Raw genomic sequence first — 25,046 nt, forward strand, 5'->3', positions numbered from 1 at the left:
TTTCTTTAAGCCTAGTGTTGTAGTTTTATTTTATCAGTACATGCATGTTTCAGAGAAAAGGAAAGCATGAAGCCACTGGCTTGTGAAGTCTCATGTCTCAGCAGGACACTGAGAGCTGAGGGAACGTGAATGTAAACATCTCAGTCATGAAACACCTAGAGCAGGGATCAGATGCTCTGGCTCCCTGCTTCTAACATTTAGCTGGTGCAGACCATCAGTTCTCAAAGCCCAGCATTCTCACAACAACACTGAGCCAGCTGAAGCATCAGGAGGGAAATTTTCCCAAGTACACCTCGAATATAGCAGCTCCTGTGAGTAAACTAAAGGCACCCACAGTGTTTACAGGCACTGCACTGTAAACAAGCTCCGACACTGTAAAGCGTGAAATATATGTGTCAAGTTTATTATGCTTCCCTTGCCTCCAGCTGATTAGTGCAAATTAATATTTCACACTAATCAGCATGAGCAGTTAGCACACAATTTGGATTTACGGAATTCAGCTGATTGCATTAAAAATGTATTTAGGCTATTTTTGCATTGTGCAAATAGAGCAAAAATATCTGAACTGCTTCCAGCCAGGGTTGTTTCTGTATGTTCTAGTGCTGATGTCACCCTTCCTCCAGCAACACACTGTTGGCATGGTAGTGGCTTTATGGATATCCAACAGCAGCAAAATCTGTAATTCATACTGAATGAAAAATTCAAGCCTTACATTTTTTTGCATAGGCAATGATTAGTCAAATTCTAAGTAATTATTTCAAATTTACTTTAAGAAACATGCAAGCAAGTTGCAGGTAGTCTGAAATCCGAATCTGGAGCTACTTAAGAAACTCACTGCTCAGGTGAAACAATTATTCTGGGTATTATGAATGTAAGCTAGCATTTTGGTTTGGCTGAATTAAAGAACGTCGACACAAATTTCCTGCTGTGAAGAAGAAACGAGAATGGCCACTGCCACACTGAAGACTAAGCACAACCCCCACCTGTTTACTCAGGCTTTCCCCAAACAGCACACTTAGATTCAGAGATCCTTTCAAAAACTAAACAAAGCCACCTGCAGCTGTCCCCATCAATTCTGAGGAACATAGAACCCAGGCTCGTTTCTGGGAAAGTTACTAAGGAAGTTCTCACTGACTTCTGGGGAAGCTGGCTCAGGTCCAGCGCTTTCAGAACTTAATTCAGCTCATAGCACTTGCAGTTGTCTAGAAAATCTTTGCCACATTGATTTCAGACACCAATTGCATGGCACAGGACCTGGTAGATCAATTTCCTCGATACACTGTTGGATTTCCAACGAGAGGACAGCTGAGTACTTTGCAATAATTAAAAACACATGCACACACAGACAGACACAAATATTGTTCTAAATTAGGAATGAACTTTCACAAATTCTCCCATCATGACTATGGCAAACTATGTCTGCATAGAAGAGGACATATTTTCCTCTGTAAAAGGTCTGGCCAGCCTTGATTTCATGTTTTAACCACCTCCAGACTCCAGAGGTGTTTATTTCCTTCACTGTGAAGCTGCAGATGTCTGAACTTCTTGAGACCATTGGAGTACCTCTGGGTTCATAGTGGCGTAATCAAGAACAGAATTTGAATCTTGGTTGAGTTGGTGACAGACATTGATTGCCTAATATTTAGAGTGCAGCTTCTGCACTGGGTGATGTTTCTGAGACAACCTCAGCAAATAAAGACCTCAGAGGTTTGTCTAAGCAGACTCTGCTCTTGTGAGACCCCACCTCAAATACTGCATCCTGTTCTGATGTCCCCAGCATAAGGAGGACACAGAGCTGTTGGAGTGAGTCCACAGGATGATCCAAGGGCTGGAGCACCTCTGCTGTGAGAATAAGCTGAGGGAGCTGGGGTTGTTCAGTCTAGAGAAGACTCTGTGGGGACCTCAGAGCTGCCTTCCAATACCTGAAGGGATCCTACAGGAAGGCTGCAGAAGGACTTTTCCCAAAGGGTATCTAGAGACAAGACAAGGGGGAATGGTTTGAAGCTGAAGGAAAAGCAGGGTTAGGCTGGATCTGAGGAAGAAGTTCTTCAGTAAGAGGGTCGTGAGGCTCTGGAATAGGCTGCCCAGGAGGTTGTGGCTGCCTCCTGCCTGGGGGTGTTGAATGTCAGGTTGGATGTGGCCTTGAGCAGCTGAGTCTAGTTGAGAGGTGTCCCTGCCCTAAGCCATTCTAGGATTCTATGAAAGTACTGCATAGGCTGCTTTTAAATCCAGGCATCAAACCTTTCTTCTTTTAGTTGGCTTTTGGTTATGAGAGCCCATTCTGAGTATCTTCCTGCTGAAGTGCAAAAATCTCAAGGCAATAAGTGGAGGGTTATGTAAAGGAATGATTTTCTTCAGACAAATAAAAGATGTCTGTGTTGGACTTGTTGGCTTCCAACCCAGATTCCTACAAGATTCCTCCCCTAATGTGGATATCTATTGTATGCTGTGAAGTGGCCCTGAGCTATCCGCATCTTGGTACGAGGTCTGCTTTGCACCACAAACATCAAGGAAATAAATAAATATATTTCATTACCTAACAGTTATTCCTAATGCACATTCTACCATTATCATTTAAATGAGGGCTCTTTGACTTTCCTATATGCTAATCCAAATCCACCATTGCTGTTTCCTCTGATTTGCTTCATCATGTGTATAGCAAATGATGTAATTATCCTTGTCAGCACAGAGAACTTGTACTGTTCTTACACATCCTCTAATTGCAGCCCATTTGTCAACAAATGACAACTTTAATAAGAGAAGTGCTCACATCAGATGCAATGTCCACACACTCTTTTAATAAACACTGATTGAAAAATTTACTGCCCCAGCAAGATGGTTTAAGACTTTAACATAAGGAGGAGAAAAGCTCAACCATAACTGAAAACATATGTCCAGAAGAAAGAGCTCTGCTCTCCACACTGTCAGGTCTTATTGCATGTAAGTACATGCAGGGAAGTGTGTCAGAACTGGAAATGTGACCTCATCCATGGCCAGCAAGCCCAGTTAGAACTGCTTGAAGTGTAGCTGTGATAGGTCCCTGTGTCTCACACAGAATCACAGAATTGTCAGGGTTGGAAGAGACCCCAAGGATCATCTATTTGCAACCCTCCTGCCATAAGCAGGGACACCTTCCACTAGATCAGGTTTCCCGGAGCCACAATGTCCCTTGGATCTCCACAGGACCCAAGCTGAATTAGTATTATTTGTGCTTTTTAGGACTGCTGACCTTTCTGCAGCTCCCCCATTCCTTTGACATACTTCTGTTATTAGGGTGTGAAACAGTGAAACAGAGACAAGGTGTTTTCCTGTCCTGGGTTCCTCTCCACAGTTGGGAGAGTCAGGTGTGGTTTGCTGTGGAGAGCTTTTGACTCACCTTTTGGTTTAAGTTTCCTGTTTCAGATCTCAATGTGCCAATCCAGATATTCACAAGCTAAACTGTGGTTAGAATGGCAGCCTTGCAGAGCATCATCCTGGACAGTAAGGTTTCCTGCTCAGAAAATCAGGTTTCAAGCTTTCAACAGGGAGTTAGCCACCTCCTCTTGGTTTTCCTAGGAATGAAATGCTCACCTCCCTTAGGTGCTTTGAAAAGTCTGGCACAGTTTATTTGATTTTTAATTCATTTGTTCAATTCTCTGTTAGAGCAGGGCAAGAATAATTTCCAAAAGAAGAGTGTGAACTATGAGATGCATGTTTCCAAATAGAAAGAAAAAATATAGCACCAAACTAAGGCTTTAATGAGAAGACAAGGAATGACTAATTAGTCTCCTGTAAATAACAATTAATGTAATAATAGAATAAAAATGTAGGCAGCAAAAGAAGTGTCCATCATATTTAACCTTAGCATAGTTAGAGTGAAAAAGGATTAAATTGTCATAGTCATTAAATCAAAGGGGTTTTGTTCTCAGGTGTTTGCTGCTTGTTTGTTTGTTTGATTGTGGGGTTTTAGTTTTGTTTTTTATTTGTTTTGGTTTTCTTTGGTTTGGATTTTTTGGTTGGTTTTTGGTTGGTTGGATAAAAGAATCTCAAACCTGATAAAATTCCTTCTCTTTCCCTGGATTCTGTTGGCAGCTGGTTTCAACTGTTGGAGTTCTTGAGACATCTTTCAAACAGCTATTTGAGAATGTTTTGGTTTTAAACATATGCTGACATGTCCTGTGGACACTGTGAAAGCTGCACTGTGCTGTAAATCTCAGTCTGCATTTATCCATCCCTATGTAATTGAATAAGTACAAAGAAAAGGAGCCCTCAGGGTCTCTTCCACTGCTGTGGATGCTGGCAGACCCAGCTGGTTACTGTGGAAAGGGAATCTTTAAATAAAGTCACTCTGGTTGTGTTTGTCCCATGGATATTTATCAGGATAGTGGCCCACAATCAATGTGATCACTCCCAGAGCTGAAAGTCTACTCTGCAACCTGTGTTCATCCATTGGAACAGGATCCTGAAAGGTCAGGGTGACCAGCACATCACCTGTATGACAAACTGGGGTGTATGCAGTTCTCTTCCAAACACATCTACTGCTGCAAACACATGACTTGTAGTCCTCAAATGGAGACAGGGGTGTCATGTGTGTGCCTGGTCTTCTGGGCATCATCAGAAAGAATTTGAAAGCAGATGCACTTAATGGGCAGGTTTTCATTTCTGCCTATAAAATCTGAGGGGGAAATAAGTAGAAATGTGGCAGCTCTTGATAGGGGTCCTGTTCATGTATGTAGAAAACATGGAACACTCACATGAAGCCCCAGCCTGAAGCCTTGATGTATGCAAATCAAGCTTTAGAGCCTAGTTTCAGGAGGTTTACACATTCATGGGCTTCAATGGGAAGAGAAACAGATCCCTAAACAGATGCCAAAAATCATCTTAACTCATCCCAGCTGTCCATTTCTCATCACAAGCAAGTCAAGAACAACCTATATAATACACCCAAACTATACCAGATATATGCTGTAGGATTTATTCAGCTCTTCCTGAAAATCAGAAGCCTTAATGTGGTAAATTGGGACATGCAAAATCACTGAACATTCATCAAACAATGACCAAATTGAATAAATTAAGAAATAGCTAATAAAACCCCTCATATATCAAGAGGAAAAAAAAAAGGTAGTAGTAATTGCAGAAGTCATTTTCAGTCATTGGAATTACCTCTGTCCCAAGAATATTAGAGAAATGTGAGCAGAAATAATGTAGAACAGTCAGCTGTATGGTATTTGAAGACTTTTCTCAGTATGATATTCTGGAAACAAGCAATCTGAGTTAATTTGTGCTTGAAAAGTATGTTTTAGCTCTCCTATTTATAGGGAACACATGGAAACGGGTGAAAACCTGACTCAGCTGTGCTCTAAAAAGACAGGAATGTTTGTAAACTGTGATATTGGAAAATTTCCATCTTGACTTTTGAACTCTTGGTGGAATGATTTGCTAGTTAGTTACTATGGTGACAGTGCCCAAAACATCAGCAGCTGCAGCAAGAACAAACCTGGGAAATACAAGAATACCTCAAAGGATCTGATAATGTTGTATAAAGGAAAGATCTGGTTTTGATTCATCTATCTACCAGTTTCCTCACAATTACAGGGGCATTGCTGTTAGTGTTAATTCTCTCAGCTAAATTCAGCTGCCTACAAGTTAATCCACAGGTATAAAGTCACAGAGGAAAGATGCTCACCCCACTTAATTTTCATCTGTCCCTTCAGATGGCAGGAATAATTTTCTGGTGACAGCTCTGTCTCTCTGCTTAGCACTGCCATGCTGGTAGGAAGCCTCTGTTCACTGACTGGGGTGTTCTGAGGCTTCCTGGGTTTCTGCTTCTGCAGTGAGGATACATCCAGCCCTTGCTGGTTGGGATGGGAACTTCATCATGGTGAGGCATAACTCAGAGCTGCTTTGTAGAGGAGAAGAATGGAGTGGGAGAAAAGGAAATAAGAGGGGCATTAGCCATGTCATTTTTGCCCAGTGTCAGCATTTGTCTGGATGTCCAGATGCAGCTGAAGTCTGCTGGCTTGCTGCTGCAGTGGTGTGAACTCATATAACCTATTTTCCTAGCCAAAATGAATAAAATTAATTGAACATAGGTCAGTATTTGCTGTAGGATTACAGATATTTTTTACCTAGAGTCTTGCTGGAGTTAACAACCATAGATTATAAAGATTGCTGTAAATATGATGATACTGTTACAGTTGATATAAAACAATGGAATATCTCTAGCTGTATCTTCACACAGAGACTCTTCTTCTAAAGAAATAGATTGCACAATGTAAGTTTATGGCCATCTGTGTACAGGGCTTGTAGTTTACTATCCAGTACATACCACCAGTGCAAAATCAGTTCCAAGTATCACAGAATCACAGAATTTTAGGGGTTGGAAGGGAACTTCAGAGATCACTGAGTCCAGCCCCCCTGCCAAAGCAGTGTCACCTAGGGCAGGTCACACAGGAACATATCCAGGTGGGTTTGGAAATTCTCCAGAGAAGAAGACTCCACAGTCTCTCTGGGCAGCCTGCTCCAGGGCTCTGTCACCCTCACCATAAAGAAGTTTCTCCTCATGTTGAGGTGGAACCCCTTGTGCTCCATCTTGTACCCATTGTTCCTTGTCCTATCAGTGAGTACCACCCAAAAGAGCCTGGCACCTTCATCTTGACATCCACCCCTCAGATATTGATAACCATTGATCAGATCCCCTCTCAGCCTTCCCTTCTCCAGGCTAAACAATCCCAGGTTTCTTAGTCTTTCTCCATAGCAGAGATGTTCAAGTCTCCCAATTATCCTTGTAACTCTCTGTTGGACACTCTTCAGCAGACCCATGTCTCTCTTGAACTGGGGAGCTGCAAACTGGACACAGTATTGCAGGTGTGGTCTCAGCAGGGCAGAGGGGGAGCAGAACCTCCCTAGACCTGCTGGCTACACATTTCTTAATGCACCCAGGCTGCCGTTGGCCCTCTTGGCCACAAGGGTACATTGCTGTCCCATGGAGAACTTGCTGTCCATCAGCACTCCAGGGAGATGCTAATTTAAATTACTGCATTTTTCTCCTCCTCTCTTTCCTGCTCTTATTTTACCTCTATGACAAATCTGTTTCTCTGGATTTCAATAGTATTGGTTATGACAAAGGGGGCACATGGAGGAGAAGCATGATCACCTCTCTGCTTATTAGTGCAAAGAGCAGCTCAATGTAAAAAAACACTCAACAAACCAAGCAGAACCTATGTACAGAAAAAAAAAATTGTAATCATAAAACTCTATTTTGAGGGCTCTTTTTTTTTTCTTTCTGATTATGTGCAAAGCATTTTTTAAATAAAAATATTGTAAAGAAGGGTGAGGATGTAAGTGAAAATGTGTTTAATTGCTTCATATATTGGTTAGGTAACACTGTGGAGTGAGCAGGAGGCATAGCCTCATAGCAGTAGGAAAGACCTAACATTTAATATATTTAAGGAAAGAAAAGTGAAGAGAAAAAGGAAGAGATGTGAAGATAGCTGCTTTTGAAAACTAGCTGTAGCATGTGGCTATCAGGCACACAATGTTCTGGCTGTATTATTTGATGCCTCGAAAACTGCTCCCACTCTTTTTAATCACTACAGAGCTCTGCTTCTCTGACATTCTGTCCTTTGGAAGTCTAACTGCAAACCTTCTGAAATCAGCTGAAGGAGACCTTGATTAGTGTGAGAGGTTTGGTACTTAATTCTGAAAGTACCTGAAACCCCCATTGACATCTGAAAATGTTCAGAGTGCTGTGTCCCTGAAAAAAGCCAGAGATCGAGCACAGTGAAAAGAATGAATGCCTTCTGATTTTTCATGAGAATAACCTCAGTCTAGAGAATAAAGATTTTTTTTTTGTATGAAAAAATGAAATATTTTTCTTGCTTTTGCCAAATAAATGTGATTTTCTTAAATTTTTTTTTCCTTCTTCATATATATAAGATAAAGCTCTTCTACACACAATCAAGGCCATCCTACAAAATAAATATCCTTCTCTGGAGACATTCAAAAATCACCTGGATGCACTCCTGTGTGAGCCTAAGCAATCCTACTCTGGCAGGGGGGTTTGACTGGGTGATATTTTGAGGTCCCTTCCAGCCCCTAGTGTTCTATGATTCCATGTGATGTTATGAAGTTAAGAGGTTTCTCCTGTTTTGGAGGGGAATCATCTAACCAGACATAGACTTTCAGAGTGGAGACATTCGTGTCTGAGCTAGTCACATTAGCTTCCTTCTATGAGACTGAAAATACCCCTGGTGTATTTATGACATAATAAAAGTTAGATGTCTGGATTGTCAGATGACTCAGGCCCTAAAATGATTTTCACTCACCAACTATGATAAGAGAGATCCCAGTAAGACTGGTGAAATATCGATGCCTAAGATTAGCTTAGGTGAATCATATCCTGAGAGAAGCTTCATTTTGTGATGTGAGGTATCTTTTGCCTTCATGTTCCATTTCCTATTGCTTTACTCTCCATGAACTACTTGTGTCTCATTTAAGCCACCTCTGAAGATAATGGAAGGTGCAATGATTTTTTTCACAATCATCCTGTTTATAAACCTTATTCCATTAAAATGACAGAATACTAGAATGGCTCAGGTTGGAAGGGAACTCAGAGATCATCTACTCCAACTGCCACACCATGTGCAGGGATGCCTCTCAACTAGGCTCAGCTGCTCAAGACTTCATACAACCTGGCCTTGAACACCCCCAGGGGAACCAATTTCACAGTCCCACCACCCTCCTACTGAAGAACTTCTTCGTAAGCTCCAGTCTAACCCTTCTCTGCCTCAGCTTCAAACCATTCCCCCTTATCCTGTCTCTAGACATCCTCATGGAAAGTCCCTCTGCAGCCTTCTTGGAGGATCCCTTCAGGTATTGGAAGGCAGCTCTAAGGTCTTCCTGGAGTCTTCTCTTCTCCAGGATGAACAGCCCCATCTCCCTCATCCTATCTTTGTAGCAGAAGTGCTCCAGCCCTGGATCATCTTTGTGGCCTCCTCTGGACTCATTCCAACAGCTCTGTGCCCTTATGCTGGGGACACCAGAACTGGATGCAGTATTCAAGGTGGGATCTCACAAAGGTAGAGTAAAAGGGAAGAATCCCCTTTCTTGACCTGCTGGCTACACATCAGAGCCAAAATACAAACCACAAAGATGTTATTTTAATTCCTCGATCTTAGTGAGGATTCTCAAGGATAAGAATGACTTAACTGCACTGCAAATATTGCTCAGTCATGAAAAAGGTTGTGAGAACTGTCAGAATAAATGGACTTTTGCTGAAGAAAAGCAGGCTGTATTCAAGCAGCAATATGATTTTTTCCCCCTAGAATTTTTGCTGGTGTGGAAATGAGCCAGTCCCAGTGCCTACAGAAGTCACTGAGAAATTTTCAAGGAAAGTAGGATTTTCAGGCACAAGGTATCTAACTCACACAGCATTCATTTTTATGCACTCAATTACCGTTTACAACCTGGCCCCAAGCTCATCAGGTGAAACTTGTGCTGAAGTGAAAACCTGTGCTTATTTTTGATGGGTGCAGGATGTGACCCAGATGGGTAATAAACTTGTGATTTACAGGCGTGAGCTGTTGTGCTCTATAGAATTATGCATGAAGAAAAGCTGTTCTGAGGGAGGATATTCCTTTTATTTCACTATGTCTAAAGGAACACATATGCTGCCTTATTCATTCTTAGCAGCAAGGTCATTTCCCAAAGGACATGGAACAAAAAGAATTGATCTACGAACAGCTCTTAGAGCAGTTACTAAATATCTAGCCTTGAAAATCACTTCTAAAAGCAGAGGATGTATTGTGTTATTGTGTATTGTATTTTCATCTTTCACTACCAGAGTCAATATTTCCACTACCATCACTCAAAGAATTGCACCGAGTCCAGCTGTGTACATTCAATTGCATAAAAGATACTCAGGTGTTACTAGGAGATCTATTATCTGTATTTGAGCCTTTGTCTGGGACAAAACCAGGGAAAAACCTCTTCTCAGTTAATTAGAAAATCTGACACTAGAGAATTTAGCAATTTAAATATGTTTCAAATGTATTTTAAATCATAGATTCCTAGAATGGCTTGGAGTGGACCTCAGAGGTCATATTCTCCAACCCTCCTGCCATGGGCATGGACACCTCTCAACTAAACTCAGATGCTCAAGGCCTCATCCAACCTGGCTTCAAACCATTCTCCCTTGTCCTGTCTCTAGACACCCTCATGAAAAGTCCCTCTGCACCTTTCCTGTAGGATCAATTCAGGTATTAGAAGGCAGCTCTAGGGTCCTCCCAGGGTCTTCTCTTCTCTAGGGTGAACAATCCCAGCTCCCTCAGCCTATCCTCCAAATTCCTTCCTTCCAATTTCCTTCTGAATTCATTCCTTCTGAATTCATTCCTTCTTTTTACTTCTTTCTTCCCTTCTCCCCTGCCCTGGCCCCCTCTTTGATTTTTCCAGGAGTTTCTAACCTTAATGACACTTGAAGCAGTGAGATAGCACAAGGAAGAATCACAGTGCAAAGAAGTCCAAAACTTATTACATATAAATCTTTTAATTTTTATGCCAATCTTCTGATACTGGGGTTCTCATTTTTTAATGCTTTGGATTACCAAGGAGGATTATTCCTCTCTGTTTAACTTTAATAACTGGAGAATATTAAAATGCTATTACAGCTCAGTTTCCAACAATATATTTGATTGAAAGAAATAGGTGGGGCACTGAGGCTGGAATCCATTTCATGTGGGATCAGAGTGCACTTTTTCTGACTCTGTGCTTCACTGCATTCTCTCTTTTATAAGGTGGAAATCACAGCATGGACCGGAGGGAAAATTTCAGCTTTCCACTGCCTCATCTCATAGATAGAAGTTTGAAAGCTACAGAGGTGCCAGTTGGCAGAGGTGCCTAATCCTCCTTCCCTTTCCTTCCCTGGCATGCATGCTTGCTGCAGGAGACCTCACCTCCCTGCCTGCAAACAAGTCCAGGGCTATTAATCCCCATTTTTGTTAAATCCAAAGATCTGTTTTACTGGGCATGTTGAACACGGCCCTGTCCTCCCCCATGCCCAGGTGTGGGGAGCCCCAGGTTGTGCATGGTGCTGCTGAGTCTATACCACAACCCTCTGTTTTCAGTTCATGGTCTCTCATCTCAGGTGTGCTCTGACCCAGCTCAGTCATCCTCAGACTTCACTGCAAAAAGATGAACCTAAAGAACAAGTTTCACTCTTAATTAATCATATTTCTACATATGGAGCTGCAACTTTAGAGGACAGGAATTTCCAAAGTGCCAAACTCACTTTGAAAGCTAGTGGGATATAGACGCTGACATGTAAGGGACAGAGACACTGGCATGTAAAGCTATTTGAATACACAAAGACAGAGGAAAATACCAGTTTTGGATCCAGAATTAGCCAATGTCTAAATCCTATAGAAAGCACAGTGAACTAGGTGCTCAAGCACTTCTGAAATATGCAACTGCTTCCTCAGGACTTTATCATCACTAATGGTTTCTACAGCACCTTTGAGAAATAAGTAAATACTTGTGCCCTTCCTCCCCTAAATGCCATTTGAATCAGAAAAGAGTAATTACTTAATTGTAGGTTATTATTTGTGTTGCACTAGCGCCTAGAGGCTAATTGCATTGTACAAAATGCAGTGGATTCTCTCTGTCCATAGATTAAAAATGGAGGATTGTGGGGTTTAGTTTATTTTTTAAAAGCCCCACAGCATAAAGAGAGCTGTGCTGGGTCAGAGGGTGGCCAGAGGAATATTTAACTCTGCAAAGCTGAAGATGATAATTTCCTGTCTGGTAGGTTGAATGATGGGAGCACACATCCCTGTGTGGATGAGCATATTTTTGGTATACAGCAGATGGCAGAAGATAAAATGTAAATATGTATAAATCACCAGGAGTTTCTCCCCTCAATCATTATGTTATTATATTTCCAGTCCTTTAAAAACAAACCAACAGTTTACCTTTTATCAGCTCCTCTTAACTAACAACCCACATCACATCGCCATGGAAATAGGAGACAGTTGCAAAAGAGAAATATCTCCTGAAACAGCTATTGTTTTGAGTTCCTGAGTCTACTAAACAGATATTTTCCATGCAAGTAAATGATGTAACCTAAAGTCAGTCCAACAATACACTGGCAAAGTAACCTGCATGGTTGTCACAGGAGAATATTCAATCTGTGCAAACAGATCCCCGCCTGTAAGAGGCAACAGAAGCAGGAAGCATGCATCTGATGTGCCTGCTTGCCAGGCATGATCCATCAGGGTGCTGTGCTCCCTTACCTTCTTTTGATAACCCCATAGGAGGACATTCTAAAAGCACCCAGTTTCTCAGTGAGAATTACAATCCCAGTGCTGCATGGCTGTGTTCATCTGCTAGATGTAGGGAAGCTTTACAGCTGGATCTGGACGGGTGAGACCCATAGGCCAAGTTTAATGGTATGAAGTTCAACAAGGCCAAGTGCTAGGTTCTGCACCTGGGTCACAACAACCCCATGGCAAACTACAGACTTGGGGATGTGTGGTTGGAAATCTGCAGACCTGGAGAGGGACCTGGGGGTATTGGTTGATAGTCAACTGAATGAATACAAGCCAGCAGTGCCCAGGTGGCCAAGAAAGCCAGTGGCATCCTGGCTTGGATCAGAAAGAGGGTGACCAGCAGGGACAGGGAGGTGATCATCCCCCTGTGCTCAGCACTGGGGAGGCCACACCTCAGGTGTTGTGTTCAGTTCTGGGCCCCTCGCTACAGGAAGGACATTGAGGTCTGGAGGATGCCGAGAGAAGGGCACCAAGGCTGGAGCACCTGGGCTATGAGGAAGGGCTGAGAAAGCTGGGGTTGTTCAGTCTGGAGAAGAGGGGGCTGAGTGGGCACCTCATTGCTCTCTACTGCTCCCTGAAGGGAGGTTGGAGTGAGGAGGGGGCAGCCTCTTCTCCTTGGTGTCAAGCAGCAGGACCAGAGGAAATAGTTGCAAGCTGCAGCAGGGGAGGTTCAGGCTGGATATCAGGAAATATTGCTTCAGTGAAAGGGTTCTCAAACATTGGAATGGTCTGCCCAGGACAGTGCTGGAGTCACCATCCCTGGAGGTGTTCAAGCAGCCTGTGGACCTGGTGCTTAGGGACATGGTTTAGTAGTAACCCTTCAGTGCTGGGTCAGGGGTTGGACTGGATGATCTTGAAGGTCTCTTCCAACCAGATATATTCTGTGATTCTTGGATTCTGTGACCATTTCCAGATGTGACAGGTTTTCAAGGTCACTTAGGTACCTATTTTTGTGGAACCAGGCCCCAGACTCCCTTAAAAAAAAAAAATAATCTGCTAATTGTTCAGTGCCAAATTGAGAGCATTACTCAAAAGCAAGTGATTCAAGTTAAAAATAACACTGCTTTTATATTAGACAGGACCCTTTCTAAAAGAAAAATCTTAAACAACCTCTATTACTTTAAACTTCCAAGACATAAAACCCACTTGTAAAAATTCTTCTGGTTTACGAGGAGCTTGCATTGCACAAAACTGATAAAAAATAGATTAAAAATTAAACATTTATGACCCGAAGAACTGCTGAGCAGACTTACTCTCAAGAACATCTGTAACAATAAAACACAGACTCCTGAAATGTGAATTTGCCTGTTATGCTTTCTTTAGTACTGTACATGCTAATGTTTTCATCGCTGATAGGGTAATGAAGCAGTTGTAGAAAATATTAATCCCTTAGGGATTTTTCACAGAATCATAGAATGGTTTGTTTTGCAAGGGACCTCAGAGGTTCATCCAGCACAATCCCCCTGCAGTCAGGAGAGACATCCAGCTCAGAGCCTTGTTGACCTTACCTTGAATTAGCTCCAGGGATGGGGCCTCACCTACCCACCTGGGCAACCTGTTGCAGTGTTCCAGCACCCTCATGGTGCAGAACTTGTTCCTAACATCTAATCTAAATCTTCTCTCATTTCAAACCATTGTCCCTCGTCCTGTCACTGCAAGCCTTTGCAAATAGTCCCTCTGCAGCCCTCTTGTAGCCCCCTTCAGGTACTACTAGGTTTCCCTAGAGCTTTCTCTTCTCCAGGCTGAACCACTCCAGCTCCCTCAGCCTGTCCTTGTAGCAGAGGTGTTCCAACCCCCTGACCATTTTTGTGGCCCTCCTCTGGACCTGCTCCATCAGGTCCATGTCCTTCCTGTGCTGAAGGCTCCAGAACTGGACACAGCACTTCAGGTGAGTCTTCACCAGAGCAGAATGAAGTGACAAAGAATCACCTCTCTCCATCTGCTGGCCATGCTGCTTTTGATGCAGCTCAGGATGCACACATTGTTGGCTCAGGTCCAGCTTCTCATCCACCAGCACCCCTTAAGTCCTTTTCTGCAGGCCTGCTCTCAATCCCATCAGCCCCCAGCCTGTACTGATATCTAGGATTGCTCCAACCTAGGTGCAGGACCTTTTGCACTTACCAAACCTCATAGGATTCTCCTCAGCCCACCTCTCCAGCCTGTCCAGGTATATTCTCATAGATGTGCACCTTCCCCTCTTGATGTGCACACCCAATCACCACTACCATTAATGGAAGTTCTGTGTTCCATTCCAAGGGAGAGTTATGCCCTTCAGTGTGTGACTAATTCAACAAAACAACCTACATTACGATAATGCTAGAGGTAGGACTTGTTCTACCAGAGCAAAACATTTAGAGGTGGACAGTCACTACAGTCTCAGCCTTACCATCTGTTCTAATGGAGATATTATCTTTGGCCAAGGACCTCAGACTGCTCTTTATACATCTAATTTACAGTACTAAAGCACAACAGAATTAAATGCTGTTGCTGAGTGTATTAAGGCTTTATTTGCTGATGTAGAGCACGTGAGAATCTTATCACAATGACACTACTGAAAGTTTCACCCTCTTTCTAAGTTACACTTTGCACTGGCAAACTGATTTTGCATCCAGGATCAGGCCATTTTTACAGCATTGGAGTAACAAAATGAGAATTAGGTCCCCTTAGTGACAAGTTTTGCTTTCAAATATATTGAATCCATCTAACTGAAAACTTAACTGCAGTCTTTCTTCTGTATTTCTTTAAGACTTACAAATTTGAATTATGACATGATCCCCTTCCTAATATTAATTCCAGGTATTCTTTTTCAATATCACAATTAAGTTTTTACTCTGTAACATAAATCCTTATTTAATGAGTTAATCTTCAATTGGCTTTCATTCCCCTTATTTGTATTAACAGCTCTTATTAAGTCATTACCTTCTTGCTTCCTAGTTATGCACAGATTAGTGCATGAAGATGTTCAACATGAAAATCATACTTGGATGATGGTTCTTCATATACAATTATCCAATAGAAACAGACATTTAGGACAGGGGAAAGTGCCACTGGTAGACAGCAAATGGTTTTCCAGTTCAGTGTCTTCAGTTTTACTCATCAGCCTTCAAGCCCAGCAATGGCACTGTTTTTACTTTCTGACTTCCACAGAATGTTAGGGGTTGGAAGGGACTTCCAGAGATCATCCTGTTCAAGCCCCAATGCCAGAGCAGGATCACCTAGGGCAGGTCACACAGGAACACATCCAGGTGGGTTCTGAATGTCTCCAGAGAAGGAGACTCCACAAACTCTCTGGGCAGCCTGTTCCAGGGCTCTAGCACCCTCACAGGATGCTGTTCCTGTGGCACCTCCAGCTTGTACCCAGTGCCCCTTATCCTATCATTGGACATCACTGAGCAGAGCCTGGCTCTGTCCTCCCCACACTGCCCTGCACGTCTTCATCAACAGGAATGAGGGCACCCCTCAGGCTCCTCTTCTCCAAGCTCAAGAGTCCCAGCTCCCTCAGCCTGTCCTCACAGGATGTTCCACTGCCTTCAGCAGCTTTGTGGCTCTGCACTGGACTCTTTCAAGCAGTTCCCTGAGGTCCTCTTGACCTGAGGGGCCCAGGACTGGAGAGTTTTAGAAAGCAAAAGGTCTGTAGAGGTATGGATGTATATGAGGCAGATTTATTTATTTTTAAATTGTCTCTGACATGCAAACCCAAACACTCCATATCTTTATGTGTGAACTATACATTTAAGAAGGATGTCGAATCAGATACTCATTCTAGTAGCTACTTTTTAAAGCAATGCTTGGAGCTGTGGGCAGTTGAAGGAAAGTATCTAAACAAAAACCAGGATTTTGAAAACTCCTGGGGGAGCAGATGTAGTGCTGGGATACTAGGTGTACCCTTTGTAAGTGACTTTTGGCAGGGTAATACATCCCACCAAAGCACTGAACAAGGCATAAATGAAAAGCCATAAATTCATCTCTGAGAACAACTCTTCTGTATGGAGCCATAGCTAATAAGGTTACAAAGGCAGCAGTCCTTTTGTTACTTAGTATGGATTGCCTAATTGCAAAGCACCTTATGATTTATTTTAAAGACTGTGATTAAATTAGGCCAGACAAATCAATATGCCTTTAATTAGTGGCAGAGCTGCTGTTTCAGTATGCTCTGTGTTAACACCAGAACTCAATCAGCTTAAGATTTCAGGGTTCCATAGGAGTGATCTTTGACACTGAAACTTAAGCTTTGTTTCATATAGTGAGGAAGCCACCATAACAGCAAATAATTCATAGATTCATAGGATGGTTTAGGTTGAAAGGGACCTTAAAGATCATCTAGTTCCATGGGCAGGGACACCTTGCACTAGACCAGGCCTCATCCAGCCTGGCATCAAACATTTCCAGGAAAGTGAAATGCCTGAGCTGCTGTCTATGTTAGAAGTGAAAATCTTCACCCAATAGTTGTGGACATGCAACTATATTTCAACAAAGTACTGCCTTGCAGAGCTGCACATTGGATAATATTTCATATTAATTAGTACTGCAGCCTTCTAGCCTTTTCCTAAAGATATCATTATATGATTGGATACCACTGAGTCACCTAATCAATGAAACAAGAATTACGAACACAGAGCAATTAATGGTGACTAATCAGTCATGTTACATTAGGAAAACAAGAATGGTCTCAGTTAACTCAGTGTACCCAGACAGTCACTGAACTCAGACATCTGTATCTGCAAATCAGCAGAAAGGTTACAGACAGGTACTTTTCTAAACAGATATACCTCATGGTCACCATTTCCTAATTTCAGATTTTTCCTACTTAACTATTTGATTTTATTGTGATATTAAGGAAATACAGGACACTGGAAAATTATTATGCCAAAACCCGTATGAGAATGCATATTTCAATAGTAAAGAGCAAGCAGTAAATATCTGTATATTTCTACAGAAAAATACACTTCTTAAATACATAAAACTGAGATTGGCAATGGGAAGCTTTGCAATGACTTGAGTGCAAAGGTCTTCCAGAGAGCAGTGTGCTGTCTATGTGGTCATTTTGTGATAATGCTCCTTCCTTTGGATTTATAGAACATTTCATTTATGTGTTAACAGACAAGACTCAATCTCTGACAAAAAGATGCATGGTATTCAGACAAAGAACTAGAAATGTGATGTGGCTGGTTCTCCCCTCTCTGTGATCTGGCACAGACAGATGATCCTTCGATGAAAAAAAAAAAAAAAAAGATTAAAACTGTACCCAACCCACAGCCATAATAAACATTGCCAATGGTTGCAGGGAGATGTTTTAAAGAGTCACACAGACCACGAGGATGGATTCAGAGGATACCCAATGTGCCAAAAGTTTCTCTCCTGATCTTTTCCTTCACAGCCAAGTCTCTTCTGTCTCTGATTCATTCAAATCAGGGGACCGTAGTACCCCATTATAATGTCAGAGAAGCTGCAGTGTGTGTTGCAGAAACTTACTCCTTCAGCTGCTTTCCTCCTCTTACATGTCCTGAATAATTAGAGGAGGATAAAAGTGGTTGCAAACAATAATTATGAAAAACATTTTAAAGGTGTTTAAAGTCAGTTGTGAATGATTTGCTGTTTCCTTCCTCTTTGGCATGAGCTATGCTATGCAAGATTATTTACTCCCCCTCCCTAGCTCTGAGTTTGCTCTCTGACTCCACTGCTTCTTTCAAATTCCTTCACACAAGTTTTCCTCAATCTCCTCTGTGTCTTTAGGCCTTTCTCTTTAAAATCAGGAAATTAATGATTGGAAATTCCTTTTAAAAGCTCGATAATTTTCAAACCATTGTTGCTTAGATGTTTTAGGCAAAATAAGATTTTGTTTGTTTTTCACAAAATAACCAACAAGACATTTTGACCAACCCTGAATTATCTTTACATAAACAAGGTAACACTCAAAGCCCTCAAAATCTGACTTGTCACTAGAAATTCTTTTTAAGATCATTCAGTGAGGCATTTCTTGTGTCTGCCATTTGAAAAGGACAAAGTTTTCTGTGTTAAAAAGACTGCTGCAACGTCTTAATTTAAAAAGACTTAATTTAAAACCTGTCATTCACTGTAGTAGAAATGTTCTTTTTTTTAAAGAAATGTCTAACTTTTAAATGAAATCCCTAAATTAAAAATTTTCTTAGAATCATAGAGTTGTTTAGGTTGGAAAAGACCTTTAAGATCTTGGAGTGCCACCATTAACCCAGCACTGCCAAGTCTACCACTAAATCCTGTCTCTAAGTGCCACACTTTTGCAAACACCTCCAGGGATGGTGACTCAATCAGTTCCCTGAGCAGCCTGTTCCAATGCTTGAGAACTCTTTCAGTGAACAAATTCTTCCTAATATCCAACCTAAACCTCCTCTGGTGCAACCTCAGGACATTTCCTCTTGTCCTGCTGCTTGAAAAGTTTTCTGTTAAAAAAATACCTCTGTACACCCCAATTTGCCTCCTGTTCTATTTGATTTAAGAGCTTCAAAACCCCACTCCATTTTAGTCTTCAGTATGCTCTCTCTCCCTTTTGAGGAAGAGGGAAAAAAGAGTAGAAAGCACTGATTTTCCTTCTCTTTATTTCATTCCCTTACTGCCGTATTTTCTCTCTCCCCCACCTCTGCTCTCTATCCCTTCTCCCCACGCTCAAAAGGTGTGTAAGAAAAAACCCATGAAAGTGTGTAGAGGTAGAGAGCCATGATGCAGTTTCTTACCTGCTGATCACCCAGTTATCTCCCATGTAACTGGACTCATTCCAATTCAGGAACACTCCAAACTTTTTATCTTCATTTCCAGACCACAGCCTGCTGTGCTAATAATGGAGCACAGAACAGGTATGGCTTTTATTCAGGCAGTGTATGCATACATCTGGTTATCATCTCTGCAATCAAAAGTGTTTTTTTTTTTCCCTAGGTGTGGTGCTCCTGGCAGAGAAGGTTTTGTTTCTTGTATTAGATAGACTGCTCCAAATTTCAGGTATCTGGGAAACAGAGCAAATGTTCAGTGCCACCACTCAAGATCCCAGGATCAACGTAAAGCCTAGTCTGATGCAGATTAATGTGACAGACAGCTCAAAGGACAGCCTGGTATTATCTGTCATATAAAGGTTGTTACCCTTTAAAGTACTACAACCAGAGATACCATCCCTGGAAGAGTGTGGTGGAGAATTGTTGCCTTAAATAGATCAGCAGGCAAACAGAAGTCTTCATACACAAATGAGGGAGGAATCTGAGCAGGAGAGAGACCCTCTTCCCTTACTAACCTTGCAAATGGCAATTTACCTTCCATGTTAACCTATTATTATATAAAGAATCAGACCTTACAGTTCAGAGAAACTCTGCAGCCAGGAATACTAAAATTGCCTTTGAAAAGCCTCATCATAATTACTAGAACTGAGAGCTGCTTGGCCTTAGAGAATATCATGTGAATATGGACAGCTTTTATGAAGTTTTAAAGGCAGCACACACACTTACACCTTTCCTCACCGTCTGTAACCCTCTTAGTGTTTATGCTTGGATCAGGAGAGAGATTTTGAAGTAAACCTCTCTGTTATTCCCACTTAGTATGCTTTGGTCCGCACTGATGAGCTGTCAGAGCTCCCAAACTGTGAGCTCTGGGAATTAAAACTTGTCACTGTTAACAATTAGTGCAGTCAAATGGGAATGGACCCCCAGAGCAAACCAGGTGGTGGTGATATTCAGTCTCTGTGTACATCAGGAGTTGTACTGTGCACTGTCTCTGGTCCACAGATGGAATAAGCATGAGCAGGTATTACCAAATATAATAATTTTGTAATTGCTTAGAGCAATTTATCTCTCTTCCCCCCTTTCCTCAGTTGTTTTTGGTGGGTTGGGTTTTTTGTTTGTTTGGTTTTGGTTTTTTAAAAGGAATTCCAGTTTTTCCTAAATTCGGATTTCCTGAAATGGTTTTATCTGATCATCAATTTAATACTTTCCCTACTTTTTTTTTTTTTTTTTCCCCTCATGAAATCATGTGCCTTATTTGTCAAGGAGACAGGATGACCACTTGCAAATGGAGTGATGATTTCCCTGGAAAAAGAGTGTACTCGAGTGTCCTTTGTGCTGTGGGAAATGATGAGATTCCTTCTGCCCAGCAAAACCAATGACTGGCCAAGAAACAGATAGCTTCACTATTAGCTGACAATTTCCCAAATATGATCAAAACTATTGCATTCCAAGGTGCCAGTAGATGCATATAGCTCAGTAAAGACATTAGAATGGGCAAAGATAAAAAGATTATATTTCCTATCAGTGTGGAAAAGGCTCAGTCTCCAGACCTCACAAGTGTTTGTTGCTGCTTGCTTTAACCTCAGTGTTTTGCTACCTGTTGGTGGCTGAGGTCAGCACCTTTACTAACTGCAGGTGGCCCATACTGTGTTTAATAATTAATGTTATATACATTATACATTATATACATTATATATATTATACACATTATATACATTGTACATTATATACATAATGTTATATACATTAACATATTAGCAAATGCAGTTTCAAAGAAAAAGTGAGACATTATTGCAGAACTTTGAAGCTGACACTCCACCAGAGTGCATCAAATTAATAATGCCCTTGGGAAGAGTCAAAAAATTTGCCAGGGGAATGCATCTGGATGGACTTCATTACATCAGCTGAGAAAGCCTTCTGATTTGCATGCAGAGCAGTAGAAACACGAGCTACTCCTGGTTCCTAAACCAAAACTATTCCCCATGTGCACCATCACAGCTCTCAGTGAGCCCTACAAGACACTTGGCACCTCGTCATTCCCTGCAGGGCATGAGGCATCTGGGGTACCTAACGGCTGCTTATTTGCAGCGTGGGGCTGGCTGGGACACCACGGCAGAGGCCCCAGACCACTTACACCACAGCACATTTGTACCTCTGGTGGAACTAAATCCCACTGAGTGGTAAACACTGACTCAGCAGCATGGCTGCTGCTTTGCTTTTATCACTGAACAATGCCATGGCAGATTATTAGGCTTAGCAGCTGATTTCTGCTTGTCAGTTGGATCCACGGTCGTTGATAACAATCGCTTTTTATACTCTTATTTGAGTCCACAAACTGCTGTAGCATGGCAACCATGATTATTCAGCTGTTCTGTAAATAGACTTCCCTTCCTCATACAAACACAAGAGCCTTTTCCTTCCTTTCTCACTCGGTGGGTTACCATTAATAGTCCTATAGGATAGTTCAGATCGTTGTCAACACTGGAAGTGACAGGAAGAAAAGAGATGTTTCCATCACAAAGGTTTCCTTCTTTGTGTGATTCCTAGCATTTACCTCACAGGCAGTTTTACTATGAACAGACTTTGCAGGGGCATGATGCTATGAGATGGAACCAAGGGAAAGTTCTCTCTTTGGAGGATACCCCAGACTGTGTGTGTAGGTAATTAGCTATCCTTCTATTTCTTTTCAGCTCTGCCATGTAAGGCTCATCTTATCTGCAGTTATTTCTCTTGAGGGGTACATTGTCATTTCAGCACCATAGTCCTAAACAAATTGGACAAAGTGGTTGATGTAAATCACAAAGAGCAGCAGTGTATCTTCATTATAGTAATTATGGGATTTATGACTTTTTTTTTTTCCAGATAAAAGATCTAGTTGAGCTTTAATTTAAGTTAAAATGACAGCTGAGTGTTTACAGTAAAAAAAATCTGAGGGAAACTCAGAATAAAACAAGAATCACATTTAGGCATGTTAAAAAAATGGAACAAATTATAGAATCATAGAATGGTTTGGGTTGGAAGGGACCTCCAAATGTTGTCTCGTCCAACCTCCCTCTGCAGCCAGCATGGACATCCTCCACTAGAGCCGGTTGCTCAGAGCCTTGTTGAGCCTGACCTTGAATATCTCCAGGGATGGGGTCTCAACTGCCTCCCTGGGGAATCTGGTGCAGTGTACATGGTGTAGAACTTGTTCCTGCCTACATCTGCTCTTTTCTACTTTGAAGCCATTGGCCCTTGTCGTATCACTGCAGGCCTTTAGAAACAGTCCCTCTGCAGCCTTCTTGTAGGTCCCCTTCAGGCACTGGAAGGCCACTCTTCAGACTACCCTGTCCCAGTTGATGTTTCTGCTTGTGAAGGCCCATCATAAACCAGATGTACTAACCTCTCTGCACAAAGTCAGGAGGCAGGAGCCAAAAACCAGCCTCTGGTTTCATAGAAACAAACTGACTTTAAAAGAAATAAATATCCTCTCTGTGAACTTCCATGAAAGAAGCGTGGAAAACAATCTTTCTTAACACACTGATTTTCCACATTGGTGACAAACCTTAGTACATGCCTTTCTTCCAAGCTCTTCTTTTTTTATTCCTTTTCTGCAGCTCCCTATGTATGGCCCCTGATTCTCAGTCTGGTCAGCAGAGCTATTATCCTCTGCTCATTCCAGTTTCCCAGAAGAACTATCTCTATGCTTCAAAGAGATTAACTAACCACCATCCAATATAGAAAGAAAATAGTTTGTTTCTGAAAAATATTAAGATAAAGATCTCTCAAAAGAGATATCTAGAGAGGAGTATCAGAGTAGATGAAGTGGAGAATTAAGTTTTTATGTAAAAGAACTCACGTGGGAGCTGTATAATTAAAATGGGCAAACAATCTTGACTGTGGTTTGCAATCATGTCAGTCAACAGATATATGATTATGGCACTTCAGTGTCTCTGGAAACACTTTTTATAGGCTTTAAAAAACATCTTAATTTGGTTTCCTGCATTTTTCCTTTAGAGAATCAAAGAATTTTGTGCTCAGAAGCCCTGAAAATCAGGTTATTCACTGGTCACTCAGATTACTTTTGACTTGCGGTTCCTGTGTGACACAGGTTTTCCCCTCAAGGGCAAGAGCACCTGAGAGGCAAGCTTTTCACTAGACTTGAGTCTTGATTGGCTTTATCATATCACTCAATTGCTTGAGCTCATCAAATCTACAATCAAGAGCATTCAGTTCATCATACCCATAAAAGACACCAATATTCAGAACTGACCTGAAGTAAGGTCAAGTATGAATTGCTGTTCAGTACGTCTGAGGGATGTCCACTGCAAAAAGAATGGTCTTACTCTTGGAAAGCCAGAAAAATAGCACATTTGAGGCAAATAGAGAGTTACAGTTCTCTGGCAGGTGGGTGAACATTTATCTTTACTGCTATTTTAACCACCAAAAAAAAAAAAAAAACCAACCCAAAAAAGGAACACTGGCTGGTAGGTTAATTTATGCATAAAGTATTGGCTGGATTTTGTCTCACCTGCCTTTCAACACCTACAATGCAGATGTTAACATCAACAGCCAGTGACCTAAATCTCTTTTAATAGTCAAAGGAGAGAAATAGATACTTCAGAGATGTGATTCATCTGACCTATCTCAGGCAGATATTTACCTAGGAGATGAATTGCACCCAGGGCTGCGCTGAGTATATTGACTAGATCTTCACAGCCTGTAATGATCTTGGGCTGATCAGCTCAGAGCAGTAAATTTCATCAAATGAATCCTCCTTTGTGTCAGAGTGGTAAAGGCTGGTACAGGCTCAGTACCCTAGGTTCTGTGGGCACAGTTTAGATAGCTCCCACCAGAATGTGAAGTTCCTTCATAGACACATCATAAAGTGACTCACAACTTTCATGGTCTATATCTCCTACTAGACCAAATTAACCCCTTGTGGTACCTAACATCTTCCAAACTGTTGAGAAGGAATAACTCCCAAAGAGGCCAGTGTTTTAAAATGTTTGACACAGCTAACCTTCAGTTTGCAGTTTTAAAGGGTGGTTTAAAGTTGCCAAGGCCATGATTCTACACACTGAGTGGCATTTAATCACATCAACATCCCACTGATGTTAATTGGGATATTTAAAGGAGCAATGAACAGTCAGGCTAAGAATCAGTCACTCAGTTCTATCACTTTGAGTCCAAATAATTTTGTGTCCAAATCTATTTAAAATAATGTGAAATTAATGCATGAACAGATTTGCTAAATAGATTTCTTTAGTAAATAGCATAACTTCATCATCCTTCATTAGGTCTTTAGAGTCCACAAACCACAGGGTTCAATACTGTGCTCTGCTTGATCATAATGATACAAAGCATCCCATCAACTATTGCTGTGCTGGGTTACAGAAAATGCTGGCAGCAGCCTTAATCAAATATTCAAGGCAAAACAACTTGATCTTGAATGTGTTATCTGGGTGGGTTGGGTTTTTTTTCCTGGATAAAACAGAATATAATCCAGTTTACTACTGTGTGGTGTTGTTATCAAGAACAAAAGGATATCAGCTAGCTGGAAGTGCTTATAACGAAAATGAGACAAAGAGTTTTTTTCACCGAAGAAGCAAAATTCTAGGACAGCCTCACAAGAGACCTAAGAAGAGAAAAAAAATTAGTGATTATAATACAATTAAATCAACTTATGAAGGCACCAGCTACACCTACACTAGTGATTGATACAATACCACAAAACCCTTTTGAGCATGGGAAATCAGTTGTTTGCACTAAGAGACTGATCCCTAGCACAATTTTGGCCCAGGCCTTCTAACACTCTTTCCAGAATGTGAGAGTTTGTGTTAGCTGGGGACCATTACACAGTCTGCTTTGGAGAGTAAGAAAACACAAGAAATAAGTGTGAATGATTCCTCATAAAGTGGCCTCAACAACACAGAACAGCTCTGGCCATATTTTATTTAACATTATGAAGATAATAACCAGGAAGTGGACTTGATAGCACAGAAAGTCCCTTTTTATTCCT

Source organism: Indicator indicator, chromosome 20 (assembly GCF_027791375.1).
Source record: "Indicator indicator isolate 239-I01 chromosome 20, UM_Iind_1.1, whole genome shotgun sequence".
Classification (NCBI taxonomy): Eukaryota; Metazoa; Chordata; class Aves; order Piciformes; family Indicatoridae; genus Indicator; species Indicator indicator.